At 36.9% G+C, this 10,973-nt stretch overlaps 1 non-coding gene across 1 annotated transcript; it reads right to left on the bottom strand.

The window, feature by feature from the left end:
• Positions 1 to 10,624: 10,624 nt before the first annotated feature.
• On the bottom strand, positions 10,625 to 10,728 carry LOC131217949 (small nucleolar RNA R71). Its single transcript, XR_009157529.1, has one exon. It is a non-coding gene; the product is annotated as a small nucleolar RNA R71 (small nucleolar RNA).
• Positions 10,729 to 10,973: the final 245 nt, after the last annotated feature.

Here is a 10,973-nt window from a genome sequence, read left to right as displayed (position 1 = left end):
CATTTGTGATTACAATTTATTTTAATTCAGTTTGTATTTATTTCTGTATTCCTCTTCGGTTTGAGATTTGATACAAAGATCTTTCTAGAAATAAGGTTGTCCTACCATAAACTCTGGTTTTTGGTGTAAGGTTGTCCTTAGAACAACATTTGTATCAACCTCTCAAGATCTGAATTTCGAGGTTATTTTACTTTCCTGCATTGTGATTTACTTTGGCTATCATATTCTATTTAATTCCGCTGTTATAAGTTTTATTTGGCATTGTCCTATTCACCCCCCCTCTAGGACATATAGCTAGGCCTTTTCAAGTGGTATCAGAGCCTAATAGCTCTTTTTTATTCTTAGATTTAATTCCTGAGCTAACGATTTAAGCTATTTAAGATGTCAAATTTTGATAGCCTTTCAGTCACAAGGCCTCCACCCTTTGATGGCTCCAACTATGCCTATTGGAAAGCCAAAATGAGGATCTTCCTCAAATCAATGGATGAAAATGCGTGGCAAGCCACAGTGACTGAATGGAAACCTCCTATCATGGAAGTTACTGGGGTTAATGGTTCAAAATCTATGAAGGACACACCATATTACCAATGGACCACTCTTCAGAAAAGTGAGAGTAGTGCAAATGCTAAAGCAGTAAATGCAATTACTTGCGCACTATCACCGGATGAGTTCAAAAAAATCATTTCCTGTGATACTGCAAAGCAAGCTTGGGATATATTAGAAATGACACACGAGGGTACTACAATTGTCAAAAAATCTAAAGTCCAACTCCTCACAACCAGATTTGAAGAAATTCATATGGAGGAAAATGAAATGTTTATGGACTTTTACACTAGATTAAATGACATTGTAAACTCAATGTGGGGTCTTGGTGAAAAAATCCTAGAAAGTAAAGTGTGTGCAAAAATATTACGCTCACTTCCTGAACGGTTCAATTCTAAAGTAACCGCGATCCAGGAACTTCGTGATACGGATAATATGAGGGTAGAAGAACTAGTTGGTTCTCTACAAACCTACGAGTTAAACTTTAAAGCTGCTAAAGGTAAATCTATTGTACTAAAATCTTCTAAATGTAATTCAGAAGAAAATTTTGATTCAGAAGATGATATGGCTTTTTTAGCTAAGAAATTTTACAAGATTTTCAGAAGCAAGAAAAGGGTTGATTTTCAAAAATTAAATGATAAAAAGAAGTTTAGACCCAAATCTCGAAAATCTTTGAAAGATAGTCAATGTTACAACTGTCAAGAATATGAGCACTTAGCAAATAGATGTCCTAAAAGGGACAAACCCAAGAAGAAGGGTATGTTGGCTACATGGGATGAATCATCTGATTCTGAAGGTTCTTCTGAATCAGAAGATTCTGAAACTGAGTCGGGCAATGAGGTTAAAGCTCTTATGACTCTAGCCAAATTCACATTTTCAGATAATGATTCAACAAGTGAAGAAAATCTGAGTACTAAATGTGAAAATGAAGATGATCTTCAAGACGCTTACAATGCCCTATATAAGGAAAGTTGTAAAATTACTGTCAAACTTAAACTTCAAAAAGAAAAGTTTTCTAAACTCAAAAATTGTTTTGAATCACTTGTCTTAGAAAAATCACAAATTTCAGATTGTTTTGAAAAATCAAAATGCGATTTAAAATTTAAAAACTCCCTAATTATTGATTTAAAATCTGAAATTGAGAAACTTAAAACTGAAGTATCTTCTCTTCTGAGTCTAAAGGACATATGGAAATATCCCTAAGGTGATCCAAAGTTAGAAAAACTGTTATCCGGATCAAGAAAATGTGGCGATCGATCCGGGTTGGGCTATGATAAAAATCTACCTCCTAAACAAAAGTATACTCCTCATATGTTTGTTAAAGGAGAGTCCTCAAACTCAAAAGGGAAAAGTACTTATCAAGATTTTTCTAGAAATTCAAAAACTTTTCAAAAACCTAGAAGCAGCCATGTCAACTTTAATCAGAAACAAAATCCACTAGCTGAAAAGATAGTTGATTTACTCAAGGAGCTCTTAAAATCTAACTCTATAGGTCATTCCTACAAATATACACAAAAGAAGACTAACTATGTTCCTAAACCCAAAACAGTTATGAAATGGGTTCCTAAAGTTACCTGCTTGGTTGCTCACACTGCTTTCAAAGCAACAAGTCATTCAAAGTGGTACCTAGACAGTGGATGCTCCAGGCATATGACAGGTGACAAAGCTTTATTCACGGATCTAAAAGATATGACTGATGGTTCAGTCACATTTGGTGATGGTAGCAACTGCAAGATTATAGGCCAAGGTACGGTTCAACTTTTTAATCTTCCTGTGTTTAAAAATGTTTTATATGTTGAAGGCTTAAAACATAACTTGCTTAGTATATCTCAAATATGTGATAATAACCATAATGTTCGGTTTTCTAATCAAAGCTGTGAGATACTAAACAATAAGGGTTCTGTAATATTAACTGGACGTAGAACATCTGAAAATTGCTATATTATTAGCGAATCCAGCTCATCTAATCAAACATATTACATGGTCCATATAGACGAGACTGATTTATGGCACAAACGTCTTGGACATGTACATTATCGAAATTTATATAGATTGAGCAAACGAGAACTTGTAAGAGGTTTAGCCAAACTTCAGAAATTAGATAAAATATGTGGTGAGTGTCAGATAGGCAAACAAACAAAGAACTCACACAAAAAGGTGAATTTAAATACCACATCAAAACCACTCGAACTTCTCCACATGGATCTGATAGGACCTACCAGAACAGAAAGTCGTGGTGGGAAAAAGTATATCCTGGTAATAGTTGATGACTTTACTAGATTCACTTGGGTAGTCTTCTTAAGGGATAAATCTGAAACCTTTGAAGAAGTAAGAAAAGTTTTCAAAAGGATTCAAACTGAAAAATCTTCTCAAATCAGTAAAATTCATAGTGATCATGGATCTGAATTTGAGAATAGCAATTTTGAGAAGTTCTGTACCGACCAATGAATATTACATGAATTCTCTACTCCCAAAACTCCCCAACAAAATAGAATTGTAGAAAGAAAGAATAGGGTGCTTCAAGAAATGGCTAATGTCATGTTGAATAGCATGAAGCTCTCTAAAAATCTTTGGGCTGAAGCAGTTAACACAGCTTGCTATATTATTAACCGAGTCTACACTAGCAAAGATAATAATAAAACGACTTACGAATTGTGGTTCAATAAAAAGCCTACTGTTAAATACTTTCGAGTTTTTGGCAGCAAGTGCTATATTTTACGTGATCGTGAAAATTTAGGAAAATTCGATATGAAGAGTGATGAAGGTATTTTTCTAGGATATTCCTTAAACAGTCGAGCTAATAGGGTTCTGAACAAAAGTACTGGTGTGATTCAAGAATCCATTAATATTGTCATTGATGATCACTTAAACACGCCAATTTCTAATTCAGATAATGATGAAGTACTAATCATTGATAAACCCGATACTTCATCGAATCAGACTGATTCTAAGTTAAGGACTGTTAAAGATCATCCAACCACACAAATTCTTGGAAACCCTCTCACCGGTGTTCGCACCCGTAGACAACTTGGGGATATATGTAATTATGTATGTTTTACATCCCAAATAGAACCATCTAACGTAAAAGAAGCTCTTGCTGATGAGAACTGGAATGTTGCGATGCAAGAAGAACTCAACCAATTCGTAAGAAATGTGTTTGGTATCTCGTACCAAGACCTAAAGATAAACACATCATTGGAACAAAATGGATTTTCAAAAATAAGTCTGACGAGTGTGGAAATATAATTAGAAACAAGGCTAGACTAGTGGTACAAGGTTATACTCAAATTGAAGGGATTGATTTCGATGAAACTTTTGCACTAGTAGCACGTCTTGAATCTATCAGGCTATTTATATCCATTGCATGTTTTAGAAAGATAAAGATCTATCGGATGGATGTGAAAAGTGCTTTTCTAAATGGCGATTTACATGAAGAAGTCTATGTTGAACAGCCAATGGGTTTTGAAGATTCTAAAAATACTGATTATGTGTATCGGCTTAAAAAGGCATTTTATGGATTAAAATAAGCACCTAGGGCATGGTATGAGAAACTAACGAAATTTCTTTTAAGTAATAATTTTCAAATGGGATCTGTTGATAAAACTCTGTTTGTTAAAAAACATAATGATCATATCTTAATGGTGTAGATTTATGTTGATGATATCATTTATGGATCAACTTGTACTGACTTGACTACTGAGTTTGTAGATTTGATGAAATCACAGTTCGAAATGAGCATGGTTGGGGAATTGACTTATTTCCTTGGATTGTAAGTAAAGCAACAACCTGAAGGAATATTCATTTCACAATCTAAGTATGCTTTGAATCTAATCAAGAGATTTGGATTTGAGAATGGCAAGAATTTCGATACTCCTGTGAGTACTACCCTGAAACTCTCAAAAGACTCTAATGGTAAAAATGTTGACTCAAAACTTTATCGAAGTATGATTGGTAGTTTGTTATATTTAACTACTAGTAGACCTGATATTTCTCTAAGTGTTGGTATTTGCGCAAGATATCAATCTGATCCAAAAGAATCCCACTTGATTGCAGTCAAGCGAATTATTTGATATGTCGCAAGTACTGTAAATCTCGGTCTCTGGTATCCTCATGAAACCAATGTTCAATTAGCTGGGTACTCGGATGCTGACTGGTCTGGTAATCTAGATGATAGAAAATCAACCAGTGGTGGTTGTTTTTACATTGGAAATTGTCTAGTTTCCTGGTTTAGTAAGAAACAAAATTCTATATCACTTTCAACAGCTGAAGCTGAGTATATCGCAGCTGGTAATGCATGTACACAGCTTGTTTGGATGCAACGAATGCTAAGTGATTATGGAATTAAACAGGATTCTATGTTATTACATTGTGATAATTCCAGTGCAATAAATATTTCAAAAAATCATATTCAGCATTCTCGTACTAAGCACATTGACATTAGATTTCATTATATAAGGGAATTAGTAGAAGAAAAAGTTATATCTCTAGAATATATTCCTACCGAAGATCAACGAGCTGACATTTTCACAAAACCTCTCGATAAAAGCAAGTTCAAAAAGATGAAATTTGATCTTGGCATGTGCATTTTAAAATGACTATTTATGCCTACTTGTATTATAGTGTATATATTTGCTAGATTGAATTCCAATTTTTGTATAATTTGCAAGAAATATGAATTTTTGGGCTTTCTTCGACCTGTCGTGAGTATACTCGACTAGTCGACCTACGACCGGTCGTAGATACCCACGACCAGTCGTAGAACTCGGGATTCACTTAAATTTGGGGATTTTTGCTTTCTTCTTCATTTCATTTTCTTCTCCTTGGAGTCGTGCGTCGACTTGTCGAACCCATCTTTCATGTTCTTCAAGGTTAGTGTTCCAAATCCCGTTTTTCTTGCAGATTTGTGTCTAGATTGTTTACTTTTAAAGCTTTAAGCTTTGTATTTTGGATTTCATTGAGATTTGGAGTTTGGATTTTGAAAAATCTGTTTTGTGTAAACCCACTTCTTAATCCTTTGCAACTTCTTATTTTCTTGATATCCTTGTTGCAAATGGCTTCTAGAGGTAGAAAAACTACTTCCTATGGTCCTTTTTCTTCCTCCAGATCGACCATTATCTCTAAGCGTCATCTTCTTGTTCTCAATGATGATCCATCTTATGTTAGGGACATTAGATACGTAATGTTATTGTTGAACATCCTGTTGATGTTAATCATATTGCACCTTTTGACATCCTTCCTATGCTTGAAGCTGTAGGTTGGGTTAACTTATTACATTGGGGTGGGCCTGCATACCGGTATATTGCCCAATCCATGTTTACAAATATTAGTGTTTTTTCACAGGATAATTTAACTTTTAAAATATCTACTAGAGAAGGACCTTTTGACATTGATCGTCATTTGATTTCAGCCCTTATGGACATTCCTGTGAATGATGAGGGTATTCCTATCCATAACTTAACTGATAAACCCTCAATGTTTGAAAAACGCATGCTCAGTAGAGACTTGTGCAACATGGATGTTCAATGGACTCAAAAAGGGAATGCGCTTCCCGCAAGGTATTTGTTACCCAAGTACAGAATTCTCCACAAAATCTTTGTGTCTAATCTGTATCCTCGTTCGGGTAATAAAACTGACTTGACTTCGTTTATGGTTCGAGTTATCCATGCTATTTCCAATGGTACTCATATTTGTTTACCATCCTTAATCTGTCATTTCATTCTTCAGTTTAGACTCCATCTTGGTCATAGTGACATTCCTTTTGCTTATGTAATGTCTGTATTGGCTACACATATGTTAGTCGATATGCTGGTTGATGAGGCACCAATCCATCATCTGATCTTCAACAATACTAATATTAATAAGATGAAGCTGGATCTACTTCCTTAACAAGGTGGTGGTGGTCATGAAGAAGCTGATGATGACATTAATATGGATGACATTTTTGAGGAACTGGATTCTGACTCAACAAATGATCCAGATTTTGAACCATCTGATGTTGATGCTCGTCTGAGTGCATTAGAGGATAAAGTTGAGAATATAAATGTAAAGATGGAAAACATGTCTGTTGCTCATGATTTATAATTCAAGTACATGCGCAAATATCTTAGGCGATTGAATAAAGGCATGCACCAACTTGATCCCTCTATTCCTGCTCAGTCATCTGGTTCTGGTTCTGACTAGTTTATATGAGACTTCTGGTTTGTAATAACTTTCTAACTTAGCACTTGGTTGAGTTGGATACTATCTATGTTTTATGCTGGATATTTATTCTATGTGATGCTATGCTGAGTCTCTTTATCACTGTTTTGCTATACTCTCATAACTCCTCATGTTTACTCTCATATATCCCTTTATTTAGTTCTCCTTTATTGTTGTTTCCTTTGTCATATTGTGACAAAAAGGGGGAGAATGATTTATTCTTAACGATGTGATTGTGAGAGGAGTAGCATTGGTTATGTTACTCAGGGGGAGTATGTTTATGTTTGAACTAGTTAAATGAAACTGGTTGAATGTTGAATGTTGAATGTTGAATATTGATTTGCAGGTAAGTCAGTTTATATGACCTGGTTCATAACTCTTTAACCAGTTATTTTACTTTATGTTTATCTTGGTGTTGAGGGTCAAATATTGCATATCAGACCCAGTTGTTACCTGGATTTACTAACATAGTATTGTTTAAAGACCTGATTTAATCGTGTTTGTAATGCAGGGTGTGTTTAAGAGCCTGGACTGAAAAAAGGTGGTAAATGCATGGATTTAACACTCTGAGGACACCCAAGGCAGGGGACGGACTCCAGGAGACGAAGATCGATGGAATTATGCATCAAGGATCCGAGGAAAGCAGGCCATTTACATTAAAGAGGCCCGAAATTGGTGAAAAATGAAAGATCACATAGTTCTTGCCATCTGATTGGCTCAAAACTTCATACTTGGCCTGAGGGCCATGAATTAACCGTACACGTAAATTTTCATCCATTGGATCACTGTAGAAGGGGCCCAACGGACAGATCAGCCCCTTTAATCATTTGGGGCCCGCCTGATATCTGGATATACTCCAATTTTGGTCTCAACGCCTTAAACTACGTGTCAAAACAGATGGATGGAGCAGATTTCTTACAAACATCACCAGTGGACCCACGCATGCAGTGCACGTGCAAGGTGCACAAGTACACCGGACGAGTATAAAAAAATAAGGAAGTCGGTCAGCAGGCGCTGACCGACTCAAAACTCGGATTTTTTATTTTTTACGCAGCAACGGACGCTGGCCGACCGCTTTTGACTAGTGGGCCCCACTCAACCCCCAGTTTGATGATCCGAACCGTCCATTGGATCCGTAGGATGGCTAAGACCCTCACCTAGGTGTTTTTTCTCCACCATGCAGCCTATCGCGCGTTCCTAGCCGCTTAACGCAGAACGGGCGGTGAAATTCAAAAATACAGTGGACCGCATCAACGGACAACCAAAACCGTCCATCTCCAACCAGAATTCCGAGACGAATCCAACTGACGGAGTGGATTTCCTCTCCAGCATCATTCAGGGCCTCCACCAACATCCCAGCGCGAGCTCTGTTTGCGCAACCGGGACTTCCGGGCCGTTCCCTGATCAAGACAGCAATTGAATCAGCAATCCAGACCGTTCATTCGCATCAACAGGAAGCCGTGACCACCACCAAGAAGGCCGATTTTGGTTTTTGGACAATCAGTCCTCCAAAATCTCAAGCAAAACGCGAGTCCTCCGCCTGTCACTGCGAAAGGTGTTTATTTCCGACTCCAACACTACTTCTGGTGCGGAAGGCTTCCGCATGGAGGATGGAAAGCGGGCTCGGACGAGAGCACTATATAAAAAAAACGAAGGAAGAAAGGAGGGAGGAGTTTTTTTTCGGTTTTGAGGAGAACGGAGGCAGCGTGAAGGGAGGCAGCGTGCAAGGGAGGCAGCGGGTTCAGCTGCTGTTGCACGTAGTTGGAGTTGGAGGGTTGAAGGAGTGGTTGCTGCCGAGCCGTGGAGCAGAGGGAGAGAACGTGAGAAGAAAAAAAAATAGAAAAGGAAGTAGAAAAAGCGAAAGGATTGAAGGGAGAGTGAAGGTTTGCTTATGTTTTCTTTCGTTTCCTTTTATTTCTTTCCTTCTTGTTCTTTTCTTTCTCTTTTTATTATTTTTTATTTGTCTTGGGTTTAGGCCAATCATGAGTGGCTAAAACCTCTTAGCTAGGGCTAAGAGGTGAAGCCTGTAGCGAGATGGGAGAGTTTATTCTATGCATTTAATTTAAAATTTCTGAACTCAATTTGATTTTTAAAGTTGATAATTCAAGGAATATTTTCTCAGTATTTAATGGTCTGTTGTGACTAAAATTACAATGGATTTGCAATGGCTTTGAATATTTCTCTTTCTCTTTTAATATTTATGACGTCAGGAGGCCCTGTTGTTCACCATCGTCTCCTGGGCATGGTAGGATGACAGTATCCTTCCTGATCTTCATACATTGACGATTGGTTGGTAATTAGCTTAATCCTGTTGTTTACTTTGTCTCCTGGGCATGGTTAGATGATGGAATCCATTCTAATTCATACACCTTTCATCTCTTAAAACCTATATCAATGGCAGTTCAGTAAATTTTCATAATTTGTGATCCTGGCATACGATCTCCCTGATCTCTACAAGTGGAGCCTCTGAATCCCTAGTTCCCTTCCTCTGAATTCCTTAAAGTTTTAAATAATTATTCCACAATTATTTCCTAAATTCTATTTGGTTTAGATCACATCTTAGTCTAGTTCTAGTTCTACTTGGTTTCAGATAACGTACAGGTATCAGTCCCTGTGGATTCGACCTCGGTCTTACCGAGTTTATTACTACATCACAACCCTGCACTTGGGGTGTGAACAAGTTTTTGGCGCCGTTGCCGGGGACTGATAGTTACGATTTTCTGAAATTAATTAGTTTTAGAATTAGGATAAGATTAGGATTTTATTAACTTTAGTTTTAGATTTTTCTATTTGATTTTTAGAACTAACTTGTTTCCTGTTTTGTAGGATCCTGACATAAGTCCATAAATTGGTAATTCCTCCATAATCTCCTTACTTTTTCTATCTTTTAGAATTAGGGTTTGAATTTTATAGATTTTTTTTTAATATCCTCCCATCTGTAGGAAATAGTTTAAAACTAGGTTATTTCTTAATTAATTTTCTACTTTTAGTAACTTTCTAATTTTAGAAACTAATTTGTTTCCTAATTTATTTTTAGAATTTGTGTTTAGAAACTAACCTTCCTATTTAGTAGGCCTTTAAGATAGAAATCTCTAATTCAGGTAAGCTCCTTCCCTACTGTCTATTTTTCAATTCTCTTTTAGTTTAGAAATTTCCACGTTCTTTTAAGAATCCCTTCTTTTAGAAATTAATTTACTGTTATTTTTCTTCTCTTTTTAAGAATCTAACTTATTCTTGTTTTATTTTGCAGGTTTTTAACTTAGGACTCCAATTTGGTAATTTCTTTCCAACTCTCTCTTTCTTTCTAGATTTTCTTTTCCTTTTTAGGATTAGGCTTTGAATTGAGGGAGTGTTTCTTGCCCAAGTGGGCCCGTGACAACACTCGACGTCTCTTTTAAAGGAGGATGGTTGAGGGTTGACTATCCATCGCAGGATTAGACACCCCTCGAAATCCCCTGAGTTAACCGAGGTTATGGTGAAGACCAACCTCCTCTACTTCCACCCGGGGTGGAGGATAACCATGATGAGAATGAGGTGCAACGCACCCCGCCTCGTACTTTACGAGATTTTCTACAACCGGCGGGAGTGAGTAGCCCTCATGCATGATTTTTCCTAAAACAGGACAAATGGACATCAAGCCGAGTTATCCAACTCCTTCCCAAATTCCATGGACTTGAATCAAAGTCCATATTTACATTTGAAAGAGTTCGATGAATAATAGCTACATTATGTTTTCCTAATGTATCCGAGGATCAAGATGAAACTCTTTCCTTTTTCCTTAAAAGAGAAAGTTAAGCGTGGTTACATTCATGCGTCCTAATTTGGCACATGGAAGATATGCGAGGAATTCATAAAAAAATTCTTCCCACATCATAAAACGATTACCCTCGGAAAGCGATTATGAACTTTGCCCAAAGGAAGATGAAACATTCTTTCAATGTTGGGAAAGGTTCAAAGATTTGGTCATTCATGCCCACAACACGGATTTGAAACGTGGCGCATTACAAATTTTTTCTATGATGGTGACATCTTCCATGCGCCAAATGGTCGAGACAATGTGTAATGGAGAGTTCATTAATAAAAATGTTGAGGAATGGGACTACCTCGACAGTTTGTCTGAAAAAACACAATCTTGGGACTATTACCCAAAGTCGAACACCACGTCTAGGCCGACTCAATTAAAGGAGAAAGGTGGATTATATCTCTTGAAAGAAGAGGATGATCTCAAGTGT

This window comes from Magnolia sinica, chromosome 10 (assembly GCF_029962835.1).
Source record: "Magnolia sinica isolate HGM2019 chromosome 10, MsV1, whole genome shotgun sequence".
Taxonomy (NCBI): Eukaryota; Viridiplantae; Streptophyta; class Magnoliopsida; order Magnoliales; family Magnoliaceae; genus Magnolia; species Magnolia sinica.
Note: the sequence above shows the minus strand (reverse complement) of the source record. Positions and strands in the feature narration are given on the sequence as shown.